Source organism: Diceros bicornis, chromosome 6, assembly GCF_020826845.1.
Source record: "Diceros bicornis minor isolate mBicDic1 chromosome 6, mDicBic1.mat.cur, whole genome shotgun sequence".
Lineage (NCBI taxonomy): Eukaryota > Metazoa > Chordata > Mammalia > Perissodactyla > Rhinocerotidae > Diceros > Diceros bicornis.
The window spans coordinates 20,918,658-20,936,687 of NC_080745.1; the positions used below are offsets into that span (position 1 = coordinate 20,918,658).

General features: G+C 47.9%; 1 protein-coding gene across 2 annotated transcripts in view; it reads left to right on the plus strand.

Annotated features, from left to right (window-relative positions):
* The first annotated feature begins 3,078 nt into the window (after positions 1–3,078).
* Positions 3,079–18,030, plus strand: part of GNG4 (G protein subunit gamma 4) — a 67,853-nt gene continuing 52,901 nt past the window's right edge. For both annotated transcript variants that reach the window (XM_058542979.1, XM_058542980.1), the window contains exon 1: positions 3,079–3,517. The gene's annotated coding sequence lies outside the window, so the exon portion shown is untranslated. The remainder of the gene's footprint in view (positions 3,518–18,030) is intronic.

Here is an 18,030-nt window from a genome sequence, read left to right on the forward strand (position 1 = left end):
TACAGTATTTGCCTTTTTCTGTCTGACTTATGAAATGAAAATTTGACCTGACACTTCAGAAGAAAGGACCGGTGAATGTGACAACATAGCAGCAGAAACTGTCCAAACTAAAACAGAGAATAAAGGATAAAGTTAGCTTCATTGACTTGTGGTACAATATCAAATGGTCTATCGTATATGTGATTGGAGTCTGAGAAGGAGAGGAGCAAGAAGGGGGCCAGGAAAAATATTTAAATAAATAATGAGTGGAAATTTCCAAATTTGATAAAAATTATAAATCTACAGATCCAAGAAGTCCAATGAACACTAAGCATAATAAACACACACAAAAAAAACTACACCAAGTCACCTCATAATCATACTGGGAAAACCAATGATAGAGAGAAAATCATATAAGCAAACACAGAAAAAGAGATACATTACATGCCAAGAAACAAGGATAATAATACTGCAGATCTCTTATGAGAAACTATGCAAGCACAATGGATTGACATCTTTAAACGGCTTCAATCTGTCAACCTAGACAAAGATCTCTCAAAAATGAAGGCAAAATAAAGACATATTCAGCAAGCAAAAGCTGAGACAATTCATCACCAGCAGATCTACATTACAAGAAATGTTCAAACATGTTCTTCAGGCAGAAGGAAATGATACCAAATAGAAATTTGGATCTTCACAAATGAATGAAGAGCATCAGAAATGGTAAATATAAAAGACTTTTTAAAAAATCATTTCAAAATTTCTTCAAAAGAAAATGGACAGCTTAAAGCAAAAATAATAATGTGTTGTGGGGTTTATTACATATGTAAAAGGAAAATATGACCAAAATAATACAAAGGATGGAAGAGGGGAAATGAAAGCATACTGTTGTAAAGATCGGATAGTAAATAAGAAGTGGTATAATGTTATTTGCAAGTAGACTGTGGTAGGTTAAAGATGCATATTATAAACCCTAGAACAAGGAGAAAGAGAAGGATATAAGCCAATACTTGAGATAAAATGGAAAACTAAAGTTTACTCAGCTAATTCAGAAGGAGGCAGGAAAAAGGGAGTGAAGGGTAATAGGACAAATAGAAAACAAATAGCAAGACTGTAGATTTAAACCCAACCACATGATAATTACATAAGAAGTAAATGACCTAAACATTCCCATTAAAAGGCAGAGTTTGTCAGGCTGAATAAAAAAGCAAGATCCAACTCTATGCTGTCTACAAGAACAGAGAATCCCACTTTAAGAATAAAGAAACAAATAGAGGAAGATGGGCATGGATGTTAGCCCAGGGCCAATCTTCCTCAGCAAAGAGAGGAGGATTGGCAATGGATGTTAGCTCAGTGCCCATCTTCCTCACACACAAAAAAAAGAGGAATAAAGATACAGATAGGTTAAACGTAAAAGGCTGGGAAAAGATACATCATGCAAACAGCAATCTAAGAAACCTGCAGTACCTTTATTGATATCAGACAAAGAAGACTTCAGAACAAGGAATATTACCAGGGACGAAAAAAGGAAAATGGATGTTCAGGGTCCTGGAGCCAGGCAGGCGTTATGTGATTGCACCAGTCTTGGGTGATGGACAGAGATGGACAGAATCAGAATTCTCTGGAGGGCTTAAAACACAGACTGCTGGGCCCCACTCCCAGAGTTTCTGATTCAGGGCTGGGGTGGGGCCTGAGAAAGTGCATTTCTAAGTAGTTCCCAGGGGATGCTGATGCTGCTGGTCTTGGGATCCACTCTGGAACTACTGGCTTAGACTGGCCCTCTTCTTTCTCTTCAAAATGGACATTCCTACCTTAGGGGATAGTGTAATAAATTAGAAAGATAAAATAAGGAAGTGAGGTACCCGGAAGTGTAGATATTGATTTCCTCTACAATTGATTAATTGGGATTGATTGAGATGGGAGCTAGGATAATAGAAAGCCAAGGATTCCACCTTAGCCATCCAACTGGGGGGTGATGTCATTGAGGCAGGAAATACAGGAGAAATAGATTTTGGGGTGGAAATAATGAGCCCAATTTTGGATTTATTGAATTTTAAATGCAGTACCCATATATCTTCTCTCTTTTCAAAAAAAAAGTTAGCGCTGTGGGTATTTACTGGCTTAGTCATTTTACCATGGTTTAATTCTGTGCCTTAAATGACCACTTGTGAGCTGTGAAAAAAATCTATGTGAGATGTTAGCTGGCCCCAGGTGGGCCTTTCTGAACCCTGCATTTGCATTCTATCAAACACTTGGAGTTGGGAAGGTGCGAATTTATCTGGGGTAAATGTCAAGTCAATGGGGATCAGAGATCTAAGAAACAAGTGATCCTTATGTCATTGATGGCAGGGTATGGCTGCTGATGGTGGATGAGGACGGCGAATGTAGACTTGCAAGAAATATTTCCTAATTGTCAGCCATGATTTTATGTTGTTTTTATAAAGGAATTAATATTGGCCTCCATTTCCTACCAATCTTGCTAACACTGCTTGAAATGTTTTTGTTGCTTCTCTATTCCAAAGGTTTTGTATTATTTTAGCAGGAGTTGGAAAATGGACGGCGCTTAAGCAGTTTTCCCCTAAAGGAAGAGGACTATACTAATCAAGAGGTTTGAAATATCTCTATCGCAAAATGCTCACAGTTCAAAAACAATGAGGAATCGCCAAGGATTTCCTCGCGGGAACAGTTCCTGCTCTGCACGAACACTGGGAATTTGTTCCCGCCTTCCTGGTCGCGGACCGGCAGGTCCTGGCACCCAGCGAGGACCACAGCCCCGGGTCCCCCCTCCAGTCCCCCCATCTCCCCTCCTCCAGCCCCCGGGCGATGCCCGCCCCAGGAGGAGTGCTGGGCCGGGCGGGGGCGCGTGACCGGGCGCGGGGACGAGCGGGGAGCGCGCGGAGCTGGGCGCGGGGCGCGGGGTGGGGGATGGGAGGCGGGGGGGGGTGCGAGGAGTGCGCGGAGCCCCGGCGCGGGAGCCCCGGTGACGCACCAGTGACGTCGGCGGCGGCGGGCGGGATTTCCCGGCCCCTCCCGGGCGCCAAGCGAGACCCTGGTGCGGAGTGGGCGCGACCAACGTGGGAGGGAGGAAGCGGGGTCGGGGGGGGTACGCTCTGCACCCCGCCGGACGGGAACGCACTCCCACGGCGCAGCACAGCGGGGCTGAGCGGACAAAGTACTTGGCGTCTGGGTGACTCCACTCTCAAACTGGGCACAGGCTCAGCCACCTGCACCCCCTCAGCCTCGCGTAGTCTTTCCCCTGGCCGGGCGGGGAGGTGCGGAGCGGGGCGGGGCTGGTGACGCGGACCGGAGACCCCGGGGGCGGCGCGGGGCGGGAGGCGCGCGTTTCTACCGCAAGCCCGTCAGCGGCGAGGCGCGCGGGAGTCCGGACGCGGAGCCGGAGTCCGACCCGCCCAGCCCCGCCCAGCCCCGCGCCCGCATGAGGAGCGATGCCGCTGGGTCTGGCCGCCCGCCGCGTGCACCGCGCTGGAGACAAAGCCCGCGCGTGAGCGGCGCCCTCGGCCCGCGCGCCCCTCTCCGGGTAAGTGGGCGCCCGCCGGCTGGGCCGGCCCGGATGTGTCTGCGGGGAATGCATGGCACAGCTTTGCTCCAGCGAGCTCGGGGCGAGCTAGAAACAAAGGGGGACCTCGGGCGGGAAAGTCTCTGGAACTGGAGAGACGGTTCTGGTGTCTGTATCGTCCTACAGCGGTCAGTGGAGGCACGCGAAGCAAGGACTGTGATTACCTTGGGCGCCTGCAGCGAGTCCGGCCTTCGCGGCGCTGGCACAGGTGGGCGTCGGCCCCCGGCGCAGGCAGGTGCGGGGCTCCTCGAACCCGGGACCCTCTGCGGAGCCCTGGGAAACCCGGCGCGGGTTTAGACAGACAACTCGGAACTTAGGGGTCTTCTAGGGGTCGGGGTCGCCCGATCTCTCCGGCCTGAGGGGGGAGGCCCCTGGGGACCCCTTTTCCATATGTAGGTCACGGAGCGTTCGCTCTTCTCTCGGCAGCGACATCCCCCGTTGAAGAGGACCGTAGTGAAAGGGATGGAGTGGCTAGGTGGTCATTTTATTTGGGGAGATGTTCTGGGCGAGTGCCTGAAGAAGCCCTCTCGATTCCCCAGCACCCCAGGACACCTGCCTCGAGAGCAGTCCAGTGGCAACAGTCGACGACCAGGCGAGGGCTGGTTTCCCTCCCTTATGGCGTCTGTCCCCGAGGCTAGTGCTGAAATGGGCTGCGCTTGCAGCGCGCGCACGCAATGCATTGGGGGAGCTTTGGTTTAATTTTTTAATTGCCTTAGAAATAATAACGGGAGAGTTGGGGGGGGTGGCAGCAGTGTGGCAGGAGAAGACTTCTTAATTTAGGAGGATTTGCTTATTTTTGTGTCTCTTGGGCCAGGGTGTTAGGAAATCCAAAAATGTTAAAGTTTGATCAAGTGATAAAGTGGATCATGGACACCGAGTCTCCTACCCTCTTCTCCGCTCTCCACCACTGCCGCTTCTCTTCTCTGTTCTGCTGCCTCCTAGGACTGTAAAAGGCTGGCACAGGGCCGGGCGTTTCAGTCAGAGCGAAAAGCCTCCTGGGCTGCGCTGGTGTTCCCCATTAAAACGTGTCAGTCCCAGCATCTGCTCATGAGTCCTCTCTGTGATGCATCCTTCTCACAGTGGGACAGGAAAATTCAGTGGCAAGCACCTCAAAGCTGCAGCGAGGGACCTGGGCTCTGTGGCTGGCTTCTTGATTCTTTGTGGAAATCCTTTTTCTGATTTTTGCGTGTTGCAGAGGAAGGGAGGCACGCGGCCATCTGATCTGGCCCTGTTCCTTGCAAGAGGCTACTGTGGGAACAACTGAAGTGATAAATGGAAAGCCTTTTTTCAGTCCTGAGAAACAAGACACGTACATGTAAACTATGAATTATTATTGAAGTGTGGGGTTAGCTCAGTTAGTCGTGATGAGAGATGGATATAGCAGGTAGTAAATAGTAGGTGTTAATGTAAATACCAGCTTTATTGTGATGCTTTGCCAGTTAATGAGTAGCCTCACCATGGGGTTATTAGGCTGAAATGACTGTTTAGGACAATGGACTTCTTGTTTGCTCCTCCATCCCCACACGGCTCCAATCCTCAGCCTCCTTAAAGTAAAACTGCCCGAAGGAAGCCTGTGGAAGATGTCTGGCCAGCTGAGAAATAGCACTGCAAAAGGGTCATTCCCAGTAGTCCCATGATTGGCTAGGCAGTTGCCTTTGATGTTTTTCAAGCAAGACGAAGGTGGAGAAACCAGGGAAAAGCTTTTCCCATATTCATTTTACAGTTTTTAAAGCCAAAATGACAGTCCCCAAAGTCCCCAAATCTCAGTACATTCTTCGAAATGGTGGAACATCAGGTGGCAACTCAGGTGCTGTGATCCCCCTGGTCCCTGGGGAAGCAAGCGCCTGGTAGCTGTCTCAGGAGGACCGGGACCGGGTGGGGCTTTAGGAGGGATTGTTTATAATGCCTCACTCGCGCACACACGCACACACACTCACCACACAACTACTGTTTACTGAGGAAGGCAGCCAAATGGCTGCGAAAAGACTGAAGTCTACAAGACAGATCATTCTCTTTTATTTATAGCCACATCTCACTCACACATTTTTGTTACCTTGTCTCATTTTTGTTCTGCTTGAAGAGGGGAGTATGCCTAATAATGTGATGCATGTTATTAGATTGCCCTTTTTCTTCATGGAATTTTGAAACAATGTCTTTAAGATATGACCTGATTTGTTCTCAGAACACCTTTATGAGCATATACTATAACCTTGCAGGTTTTCCTTTTTTTATTCGATATTTTTATTCATTCTAGATATATTCAGGCATAAAGAGACTGATTATTCAGGTAGAGAGATTATTTGTTCAGTTTTCTTAAACCAGAAACTGAAATTTAACTTCTTTAATACACGAGAATACTACAAAAATATCCTTTCAACAATAGCCAGCAAAGGTATTTTAATTGAAAATCAGAGACGCTAAATGAGTGCCAGGAAAGAAAAACAGGGAAATCAGTTATAGTATAGAAATTAGCATAATCCTACTGAAGATTTTTAAATAGCTGGTTAAAACCATATGAAGAATAAACCAAATATATTAAGTAAATGATCAGAAGTGAAAACAATTGCAAATGAAATTCCCATTTAGGGAAATAGAGGCACGAAGTACTGCTGAAAGGAAAAGTTAATGCAGAGAAAACAGTGGGTGCTTAAAAAGGGATCAGTTCAATAAGCTAGCATCCGAATCACTTTAATTGTCCAGGAGTTTTTGTTCGGTCAAATGGCAGCTGGTGTGCAATCAGTTTTCCTGGTGGAACTCGGCAGACAAAATGGCAGATCTTGTGCAGATGGTGGGGTGCAGGTGTGTTGAAGATATGGTGCTTGGGGAATTGGCCCTGGGTATCCAAGGAGAAGTGAGGACGTCCACGTAGCTGTGGAGAAGCTATTCGCCCCTGAAGCCCTGAGGTTCCTGGGTATCTGCAAGCAAGTCACCAATGGCCCCACCTAAGAGGACCAGACAGGGGAGGGAGGCTGGGTTAGCAGGCAACTGGGGGGTTGGGGGGGGCACTTGGCTTGGGCTGGATGCATCGTGGATGATCTCATTTAATCCACACACCATACCTGGAAGGTTTCTCCTTAGCAAAAAACAACAGTGACTGCTAGTGTCCTTTCTGTCCAGGGGTGTTTGGTGGCTGGTGGTGACTTTTTTAACTAACCAAGGAAAAGCATGTATAAATGGGAAGGGAGAGCAGTTGAGACGTGTGGAAGATAAGAAATGGGGAAGTGCGTAGAGACCCACCCCAGGGACTGCGCGTGCGCTCCTTTCCCAAAGGCGCAGATTTGTTCCTCTCTCTTCCTAGTTTTCTCAAACCATTTTCCCTGGTTGGCTGGGTTGGCTCTCTCTAGTGGGACATGTGCTGTGAGGCTGAGGAAGACGATAGAAATGCTTTAAGCATCCCTCTGGGGCCCAGGTCGTTTTTCCCCTCAAGGAACGCATGCACAACCTGAAGTAACAGCCCTCCATCTACTAACTGGCACCAGCTGTGCTTTCTGCTTTTCTCGTTGGTCTCTGTGCTTCCTCCCGGTTCATTGACAGCTGTGGGGCCTTCTCTTCCAGCCCCCTCCCCACGGTGACCACCAAAGGAAGAGGGGCAGGGCAATAGCAATAGGATGTAGGGAAACATTTTTAATTGTTTTAAAAATTCGTATTAGAACACCTTTACAACTACAGCAAAAGGTGTTAACGTGAAAAATCAATGTGCTCCCATAGTCCCCATCTGCATTCAACTTTTTCCCGTGTTTAGTCACACAAGTATGTAAAATCAAGAGATTTTTACCAAAACAGTGCACAAGTATGAAGGTCCAAGTAGAAGAAATGGAATTAGGAAGGAAAGAGCAAGGGAATCTTGAGAGAGGGTAGGAAGCAGAGCAGCGTATGGAGGTTGCTGAATGAAGGCAGCCTATTGTAAGCAGGTTATTTTCCACGACTGCCAGGCGGGCTCTGTGGCCCAGGTTCTGGACGCTGTTGAGGAGACAAAGACAGGGATGGCAGACAGTGGGTGGTGGTGCTTCATGCTGGGACCCCTCTCAGGGGTCGGGCTTTGGGAGGCATGGGAGACAGAGGTCTGGCAGCACTAGAGGCTGGGGCAGCGTGATTTGCTGCCTGCCCCGCTGCACACTACCCATAGGGCAAGGTCTGCTTCCCAGGGCAAGCAACAGAAGCTGCTTCTTTTTTCGGGTATACAACATACTGGTTCCACATTTGTATATATTGTGAAATGATCACCACAATAAGTGTAGTTAACATCTGTCACCATAGTTACAAACATTCTTTTTCTTGTGATGATAAATTTTAAGATCTGCTCTCTTAGCAACTTTCAAATGTGCAATACGGTATTATTAACTATAGTCACCATGCTGTACATCACATCCCCTGGACTTATTTATTTTATAACTGGAAGTTTGTGCCTTTTGACTACCTTCACCCATTTTGCCCACCACCACCCCTCTGCCTCAGGCAACCACCAATCTGTTCTATGTATCTAGGAGGTGGGGTTTTTTTTTTCAGATTCCACATATAAGTGAGATCATATGGTATTTGTCTTTCTCTGTCTGACTTATTTCACTTAGCATAATGCCCTCAAGGTCCATCCATCTTGTCGAAAATGGCAAGATTTCATTCTTTTTTAAGGCTAGATAATATTCCATTGTGTATATACACCACATTTTCTTTATCCATTCATCCATCCATGGACACTTAGGTTGCTTCCATGTCTTGGCTATTGTAAATAATGCTGCATTGAACGTGGGGGTGCAAATATCTTTTCAAGTTAGTGTTTTTGTTTTCTTCGGGTAAATACTCAGAAGTGAAATAGCTGGATCATATAGTAGTTCTGTTTTTAATTTTTTGAGGAACCTCCATGCTGTTTTTCATAGCGGCTGCACCACTTTACATTCCCACCAACAGTGCACAGCCCCAGCAAGGGTTCCCTTTTCTCCACACCCTCATCAACACTTATTATTTCTTGTCTTTTTGATAATAGCCAGCCATTCTAACAGGTGTGAGGTGATATCTCATTGTGGTTTTGAGTTGCGTTTCCCTGGTGATTAGTGATGTTGAGCACCTTGCATGTGCCTGTTGGCCATCCGTATGTCTTCTTTGGAAAAATGTCTATTCAGATCCTCTGCCCATTTTTTAATCGGATTGTTTGTGTTTTGCTATTGAGTTGTATGAGTTCTTTATATATTTTGGATATTAACCTCTCATCAGATATATGATTTGCAAATATTTTCTCCCATTTGGTAGGTTGCCTTTTCATTTTGTTGATGGTTTCCTTTTGTGTGCAGAAGCTTTTTAGTTTGATGTAGTCCCACTTGTTTACTTTTGGTTTTGATGCCTTTGCTTTTGGTGTCAAATCCAAAAAATCATCAACAAGACCGATGTCAGGGAGCTTACTGCCTATGTTTTCTTCTCGGAGTTTTATGGTTTTAGGTCAGAGCTCAATCTTATATGCCCAGAATCAGAACATTAATACACCTTGGAAAGAGCTGTGTTCTCTCTCTCAATGCCTGCTATTGAGACGTCCTCGCAGCCCAGGACCCTCACAGACTGAGCCGCTGCTGTTTGAGGACCCCTTTCTTTTCTGTGGGACCCACTATCACAGTGGCCTCCACCTTCCCATCTTCCTTTATCTATATGAGAGCCCCCGCATACCCAAGAACTGGTGTCCTCCCCTGAAGTGTTTTTCCAGCCTGATTTGGGGAGACATCTGTCCTGTCCTGTTGCTCTGGAGTACCTGTTGTGCATATCCTTGATGGAAGCTGTAGGGGAGGAAAAAAACTTTTCCTCTATCCTGTTGGGTTTTGTGGCTGGGCTCTGTGAATTAAACTAACAAGAGGAGAGATTAACAGGAGAAAAGAGCCAGATTAACCGAAGAAAAGATTTATTACACATGCACACAGGAGCTTCACAGAAGAGAAGAGAAAACCCAAAGAAGCTGTTAGGTTTGAGAGCTTATACGCTATTTTAACAAAGGGAGATAAGTTGTGGAAAAGTGACAAGACAAAGAAAAAGAGGTTTGAGCTTCTAGGGGCAAATTATGGGAAGGTAAATATATTGGGAAAACTAATGGAAGATAGGGGTTTATTTTAGTCAGGTTTGTTTGTGCAGACCCATCTTGGTGCCGACTTTCTCTCACCAGTGATAATGGTTGTTTTCCTCCTCCTGGTCTGGGAGATGGGAGGGGAACACCATCACAAACAGAAGTTTATGTCCTGCTTCTTCTAGGTAGAATGGGGGAGGCCAGAGAGTTCCTCCTGTGTCTGCTGTTTCTTAATTGCCTTCAGCTCAAAATAATCCTTATGCCAAAGTGGCATATTTTGGGATGGTATATTCTGATCCCCTTCAAAATTTCCAGCAGGACCTTTCCTCGGTGAAGTCCGGAGCCCATAGCCTGTGGCGTACTAAACCAGTGTGAGTAATCCCTATTTGGTTTTAGTTTCTGTTCATCAATCTCGGGAAAATTCTGTTTTCTCTGTGCCCAGTTAACTTCGCTTACAACCGAAGCGCTCCACCAGTCTGTAGATACTTATTTACCCCCCGACACCTGTGGGGCCACACGGATGAGGGAGGGCCTCAGTCTGGTTAAGGAGACGGGTTACTTAAGTGTGCAAGTGTATGTTCGATGGTATATTCAGGAGGAAGTAATGTTACAGGGCTGTAAAGACACAGTCAGGCTTCCAGACTCTCAAGGGCGGTGGTGGGTATGGAGTGTGGCTGAGATGGGATGATGGAACCTGAGTGGGGAATCCCAAAGTGTTGAACATCGAGGGAAATTGTAACAAAGGCGAACTGATAGTGATGTCAGCCAGCAGATTCTTTCTGGAGCAAGGTGAAGTATAGATACATAAGTTGGCCTTCATCAGCACCCCACACTCCCTTCTCTAGCTGAATTTTATCTACCAAGGACAAGGTCACTGGAGTCTTCTGCTTACCTAGACGTCTGGGTACCCGGCTGGACCCCTTCTGGACTCCCGCACCCTGTCCCTGTCTCTGAGTGGCTTTCCTTCATCGCCCTTTTGGTCAGAGTTTAGTGTGTCAGCACCCTTGTCCTCCACTTGGTTGATCTTGTAGAATTGGGTCTTTTTGGCTCTTTCCCGATGGACCTTTCTGTGCTTGCTCTGTCTACACCTTGTGAGTGTGCCCACGACCACCACTCTGTCATGTCTCTGCATTCTCAGAGCTGTTAGAAGAGGTTGGACAAAAGTGCTATGTGTCCTGCGCCGGGGGACTGGCCCCACACCCCCAAGTTCACTATGCCCTCTAATAGGTCAGATTCCTCGAAACTCTGCAGTTTCTCTCCAACCTTCTCCTTGTGCTAGAATTTGTTATAGTAAATAGTGTCTGAAATAAGTCGATCGTTGGCCTGGACCCAGGCACATTTTTATTAAACAGAAATTGTCTTTGTCATGGGATTGTCATTACAGAGCTCTGCCGATCCTCCCCATGGCCAGCCTTCCCGGGGTTGTCAGCCTTTCTCTGGTTTTCCTCTGCATTACTGCTGCCAACCAAGTTCATCTTCATCGCTGGACGCTATGGAAGGACTTTTTCAATGCATGTATTTTGCTGAAAGCAGTTTGATGCGTTCCAAAGAGACTGTATGTAAACCATGTGTTTCTAAGACATTCATTTACTGAACATGTGACAGACACCTGCAGTCCATGCACCAGATATTTTCGGCACTGACAATTTAGAGATAAATAAGACATAGTCATGCCCTTCAAAGAATTCGTAATCTAGAGGGGAACGTGTGTGAAAACAGCATACCCGCCCCTGGATTAATGCCGTGACAGACATGTTTAAGGTGCTCCCCTGATGATGGGCACATTAATTCTTCCTGAGAGCAGTGGGATGCAGAAAGGGCCTGACAACGGAGGTCATGTCTTAAGCCGTCCCTGGAAAACTGAGTAAGGTTTTTCAATCCAGACAAGTGAGAAAGGGCTTTCCCAGCACAGGGACCAGCATGTGCAAAGGCTCAGAGTTGTGAAAGTGCAGGGGGGAGAGCGGAAAAGGCAGATCGGAGTCAGGTTATGAAGACTCTTGAGTAACATATGGAAGAGGCTATTCTGTGACGAATGGGGATCCAGGCCAGTTGTTGAGCTGAAGCAGGATTTAGGAGGGGCTGGCCTGGGCCCTCTGACTGTGCCTGCTGTGCGGGGCAAGTCAGAGGAACGAGGCAGGAGAGGGAGTGCAGAGGGCGCTGCCGAGGCTCGACGGCAGTCATCCCAAGTGCTCAGGCCTTCGCATCAGTGGGCATTGCTCCGACCGGAAGTGGAGAAGAAGGAAGAGGCTGGTGTCTGGGGATCCCAGGGTTTCCAGTTTGGGCCTGGACGGAGAGGATAGCATGACCTGGTTTAGTGAATGGAAGAGGAGGAGCAAGTTGGGCAAGTGGAGGGAGAGTGTGTGACGTGCCCGGTGAGGAGGCGCAGCCCAGGTGGAGCGGAAGTCTGGCTGGAGACCGAGACTGAGGAGTCGCCGGTCCCCAGGTGAAGCCTTGCAGCGGGTGAGACTGCCCGGGGCTCCGAGGCGTGGTGAACAAGGTAGAGAGGCTTCAAAGAGCAGACAGAAAGTTTGGGCAAAACAAAAATTATTTTGTAAAATGCGTACTCTTTCTAATGTGGGTTTTCACGTATTCAGTCCCTTAAAAGGGGCCCCCCTGCCCAGCAGTCCCTGAGGCTGCTCAGCCCTCCTGTCTCTGCAAAGCCACAGCAAGCCTGCCACCGCCCCTCCTGTGGATGACTCATTCTTTCTGTGCTCCAGCACCTGCCGCTCTGCTTCTCGTTTATGATGCCTTTGTCCCCCTGGTGCTTACGGATTCGCTCTGATGCTGCTCGCACCACCTCTCACTGTGTGTTGACGTCGGGCATTATGGTTTATTAGCCTTCAGTCAGGGCGTGTCGCTACTCAAGGAAGAGTTTTTGTTTTATGTTTTTTCAAACCTCCTTGTCACCCTCCACCCACCCCACCCCCAAGCCCTGGTGGACAGCGGGCCCATGGCCCTCCTTCATGGTTACCATGGCAGCTCCCGAAGACTCCCCCGCAGACCGGCCCAGGGCCCCAGGCCAAGCTCGGCCTCGCTCGGGTTCTTCCTGCCCTGCCTTCTCCTTGGACCTCTGTTGTTAGCTGTGAAACACGCCCTGCAGTGGGGTTTTCTCCCTTTTTCCTCAGTTCCTCGCTCTATCTGTTCTGCTGGGTTTTCCTCGCTGTACTTGCTAAGTGCTAGGGATACAGCAAAGAAGAAAAGCAGGCAGTGGACGGGAAAACAAAAAGATCCCTGCCCTCATGGAATTTTCATTTTAGTAGAGGGATCAGACGAATAATAATCAGTCAGAATTATTAAGAAGACAAGAAGTAACAAGTGTTGGAGAGGATGTACAAGGGAACCCTTGTACACTGGTGGTGGGAATGTAAATTGGTGAGGCCACTATGGGAAACAGTATGAAGATTCCTCCAAAAATTAAAAGTAGAACTACCATATGATCCAGCTATTTCATTTCTGGGTATTTATCCAAAGAGCACAAAAACACTAATTCAAAAAGATAAATGCATCCCTATGTTCATTGCAGCATTATTCACAATAGCTAAGACTTAGAAACAACCTAAGTGTCAATCAATGGATGAATGGATAAAGAAGATGTGGTATATATACACAATGGAATACTACTCAGCTATAAAAAAAGATGAAATCTTGCCATTTTTGACAACATGGGTGGACCTTGAGGGTATTATGCTAAGTGAAATAAGTCAGATGGAGAAAGCCAAATACTGTATGATTTCACTTATATGTGGAAAATAATAATAATAACACATAGATATAGAGAACAGATTGGTTGTTATCAGATGGGAATAGGGGTTGGGGAGGGCGAAAGGGGTAAAGGGGCACACGTGTACAGTAACAGATGGCACCTAGACTTTCGGTGGTGAACAAGATATAGTCTACACAGAAATCCAAATATAGCCTTCCATGACAGGACAGGGTCTTTGTTCCCCCCCAGTCCCCTCCCACCACACCCCCAGCATACAGGGCAGCTACATGTCCCTAAAGGAGCATTTGGTAGTATACTCAAGGCAGAGGAAGAGACTCTTAGCATAATAATGCCCAGGACATAGGTCTCCCTCACTCCACAACAGCCCAACTGTTTTGTGGATGCCCCACCAATCTAGAAACTGGGCCAATGGGCCAAGCAGCTCCTGATGTACCAGGCACCAGGCGGAGCCAACAGAGGGGTAAGAGCTCTGAGCCAGAGGAGTTTGACCCATCCCAGAGCCCTCCAAAGGGTGCCCCTGAGAGGCTGGATCAAAGACCCACATGTCTTGACGATCTGGAGGCTAACTGGAGCAGAGAGGCCACCCTCAGGTCCACTCTCTGCGGGTTGGGAGACAGCTCGGTAGGAACCGTTTCATATATTCCTGATGTGTGGCCTGGTGGGTGAGCAGTAAGTGTGCTTCGTGTGGGGCTGCACTGGCTGTCCCTTCCATTTTACATACCTGTTTTGGGAACCGTTTATTTGTAGCGTAGTCCATCTGTAAAATTCAGGGTAGATCCATCAGTGGTTCCCAAATCTGGCTGCATAGCAGAATCACTCTGAGTAGTTTTCAAAAATACCCCTTCTTGCGTCGCCCCTGGACCTGATGACTCAGCAGGTCTGGGCCAGGAGTCTGTGTTTTGAGCTTTACAAACCGCTGAAGCAGATGATTTCTGCAGAATGAGTCCTTCTTCCTTGTGTCGGATAACCCCCAAACCACCGAAGTGTCCCCGGCCCCCGTTTTCTCTGCCAGCCTCTCCCGCCCCTGCTGGAGCTGTGAGACAGTGACTCCCAACAAAGGCCCTGTGGCTGAAACACCTGCGGGAGCCCAGGTCTCCTTTAAGGTTTGACGCATGGGTCTGTCTTCCCCATTCTTCACGAGAGAGGCTCCTCGATGGGGAAACCAGCCACTCACCGTGAAGAACTGCCTCTGCGTGGAGCATGATGACGCCAAAATACAGTCTTCCCCACCGCTGCACCCCTTCCCACAGGTGCGCGAACCTGCGTTCACCCTGGTTTGCTGAGGAGTCAGGAAGGACCATTAGTTGTTGATGAGACAAGTGAATGCTGCTGCGCGCCCTGTGGGGCGGTAGGAACGCAGAGATGAGGGAAAGGAGGTCCCAGCTCTTGAGGAGTTTACAATCTAGTGAGGGAGACAGATGATTATAGCACAACACAATTAAGAACAGGTCTCACCTGAACACAGCAGGACACCAAACCCAGCCTAGGTCAGGGAAGTCTTCCAGAAGGAGGTCCCCAGGTTTGGCCAGGTGAAAGGGTTGGGGCAGAGCCAATGAGTGGTGAAGGCTTTCCATACTGAGAGTTTCTGCTTGAGGAAAAAAATAAATAAATAAAATTAATAATAATAATAGCAGCTAACATTTATTGAGTGGTTCCTGCACGCCAGGCTCTAAGTATCTTGTATTAAGTGTTTATTCTTTGACAATTGTTGTGCTAGGAAAGATAATGGCCCCCCAAAGATGGCCACACCTAATACCTGGAACCTGTGAATACGTTACCTTACAGAGCAAAAGAGATTTTGCAGATGTGATTAAGTTAGGAATATTGAGATGGGGAAATTACCCTGGATTGTTTGGTGGGCCCAGTGTGATCACAAGTGTCTTCATAAGAGGAGGACGGGAGTGTCAGAGAGATTGGAGGAGGCTGTGCTGCTGGCTTTGAAGATGGAGGAGGAGCCACGAGCAAGGAATGCAGGTGGCGGCTAGAAGCTGGAAAGGGCAAGGAAACAGATTGTCCCCCAGAGCCTCCACCAGCAGCCCTACTGACACGGTGGACTTCCGAACTCTAGAGCTATAAAATAATAAATTTGTCTTGTTTTAAGCCATAAGTTTGTGGTAATTTGTTGCAGCAGCAAAGGAAATGAATACAACCATCATTCTTCCCATTTTGCAGCTGAAGAATGTCGAAAGTGAAGTGACTTGCCCAAAGTTGCATAGCAAGTAAGGAGCACATCCAGGGTTCAAGATTCAGCCGTCTGCTCCAGACCCTACGCTTGCCCACTCCCTCCTCGCTCCTGCCTGGCAGGGATGAAAAAGCAGCAGTGCAGGCTGCTGGAGCTTGTCAGGGAGACGGGGAGCGTCGGAAGATGAACCCGGCAAGGCGGGCAGGCAGGAGCCTGGAGCCTGGAGGCCCTTCTTGGCCGAGCGGAGCGGGTGGCCTCTGCGGCCTGTCTGTGCTCCTTCCTGGAAGTCTGCTCAAGTCCATGCCACCCCAGTGGCACCCCAGTCCCTGCTCACCCAGCTCTGCTTGGCTCCAGGTGCAGACTGCACTGTTTGCTGATACAAACCTCTGCCTTTCTCCATTATCAGATGGTTTTAAAGAACCTCCCCAGCCCAGTAATTAAGAAGAGACTCTGGTTAAGCACAGCATCCTGATGCATTTAAAATTCTCCTATCTTCAAACATCTGTTTCTACATCCTAATTTTTTTATTCATTCAAATCTTTAGCTCTTTTTTTTTTGGTGAGGAAGATCAGCCCTGAGCTAACGTCCGATGCCAATCCTCCTCTTTTTTGCTGTGGAAGATTGGCCCTGGGCTAACATCCGTGCCCATCTTCCTCTACTCTATATGGGACACCACCACAGCATGGCTTGACAAGCGGTGTGTCAGTGCACGCCTGGGATCCGAACCTGCAAACCCTGGGCTGCAGAAGCAGAGCATGCGCACTTAACCGCTGTGCCACCAGGCCGGCCCCTCTTTAGCTCTTTAATATAAAGCATCTCCCATCCCTCAGTCTTTGACTGAAAGAAGTGGTCAGAGGAATTTTGAGGCAATGTTTTAAGTTTTTTAAAAAATATTAAACACAATAGGCATTACCTGAAACCACTACTCCAGATAGGTCTGCTTATTTTATATTCCAAGTATTTTACAGGCCGTGCTTAGATTTTCAAAGAAGCAATAGCTAACATTTTATTAGCATTTTATTAGCATTTACTAAAAACATTCATGTACCCTGTCCACTTGATCTTTTCAGCAGTGTAGGAGGCAGGAATTTTTGTCCACATTCTTAAATGAGCAACTAAGGCTCAAAGAATTATAATTTGGCCAAGGCACACAGCAAAGCCAGGATGGAAATTCGGGGTTTCCACACTTTTTCTATTGCATTGTGTTGCCTCTTAAGGGAAAAAAATGACCCAAATGCCCTTCCAAGGAAACAGGGTGCCAGATTCCAGGTCAGATGTGCCCCTCCCAAGTACAGAAGGAAGATGCTGGGGCATCCACACACCACCACCTCTCTGTGTATCCGAGACCCCCCACTGCTGGAGCCGTGCATGAGATCCCTGGGCCTTTGACATGAGAGTGGCGTATGGGGTAGTTTGGATGAGGCTTATCAGTATCTCAGGGCACAGGCAGGCGTCCTGTGGAGACCCACAGTGATACGCAGGTCTGCTGGTGGCAGGCCCTCAGAGAACGTGGCCTCAGCATGGGTGACATGGTCCTGAGTGGCCACAAGTTGCTGCAGGCATGGGTTCCGAGTGTGATGAAGACAGTGCAGGCCTGCTTCTCAGGGCTGACTTCTCTCCTTGCACATGGGTTCCCCAGGCCCTGGGTTATCCTGTCCTGCTTGCTGCCTGTCGCTCAACACAGGTATCCAGGGACGGGCAACGCTGGCCTTTCTCTGTTCTCTTTCTAGGTGCCTTTGGGGTTCTCCCTTTCTGAGAGCCTTCCTCAGATAAATCAAAAGCTTTGGCATCCAAAACTTGTTCCTGAGGAGGGCTTTCAGAACCTACTTTGAAAGGAGAAAGCAAAATACCTCTTTGTCTTTCTATTCCTGCTTTAATCATCCTAGTTCCCCCTGAGGCAGCATGGATCCCTCTGGCTGGCTGGAGAGGGGTTAGGTAGAAGGAAGCACGGAGACAAAGCACAGACCAGCGTGTCAGGATGTTCTCTCTCTACACATGGAGAGCCGGTTTCTCCCCACCCTAGTCTGGGCTCACCTGTTCAATGAAAAGAAGGACCCTCAGGGTCCCCCAGTTGGAGGTGAAAGGAAGGGTCCCTGGCTGTTACCTGGGTGTCCCCTGGCAGTGTAGTGATAGCAGATTCTCAACTACTAACTGGCTAGTTAAAGGAGGTTAAGTTACCTGCCCTCTTCCAGCCTCAGCTTCCTCAAGGTGGTACCCAGAATTACTGCAAGAGGTCTCTGAATCCAGGTCAACACCGGGAACCCTGTGTAGATAATACAGAATGTCATATCCTTGTATACCGTTACTTTGCAGGTGTGCCTAGATGCCTTTGGGATCGATAAAATAAAAACGAATTTAAGTATATTACTGAATTTTCTAGATCACTTGATATCTTCCGAGTCCAAGAAATATTAAAAGTACTGCCGTAAGGGAGGCTGCATTTTTTTTTTTTTTTTTAATTCTAGAAGGGACCTTCATGCCTTAAAAGACCATTCGAACCATGGTCTGCAAAATCCCTTCCATTTCTA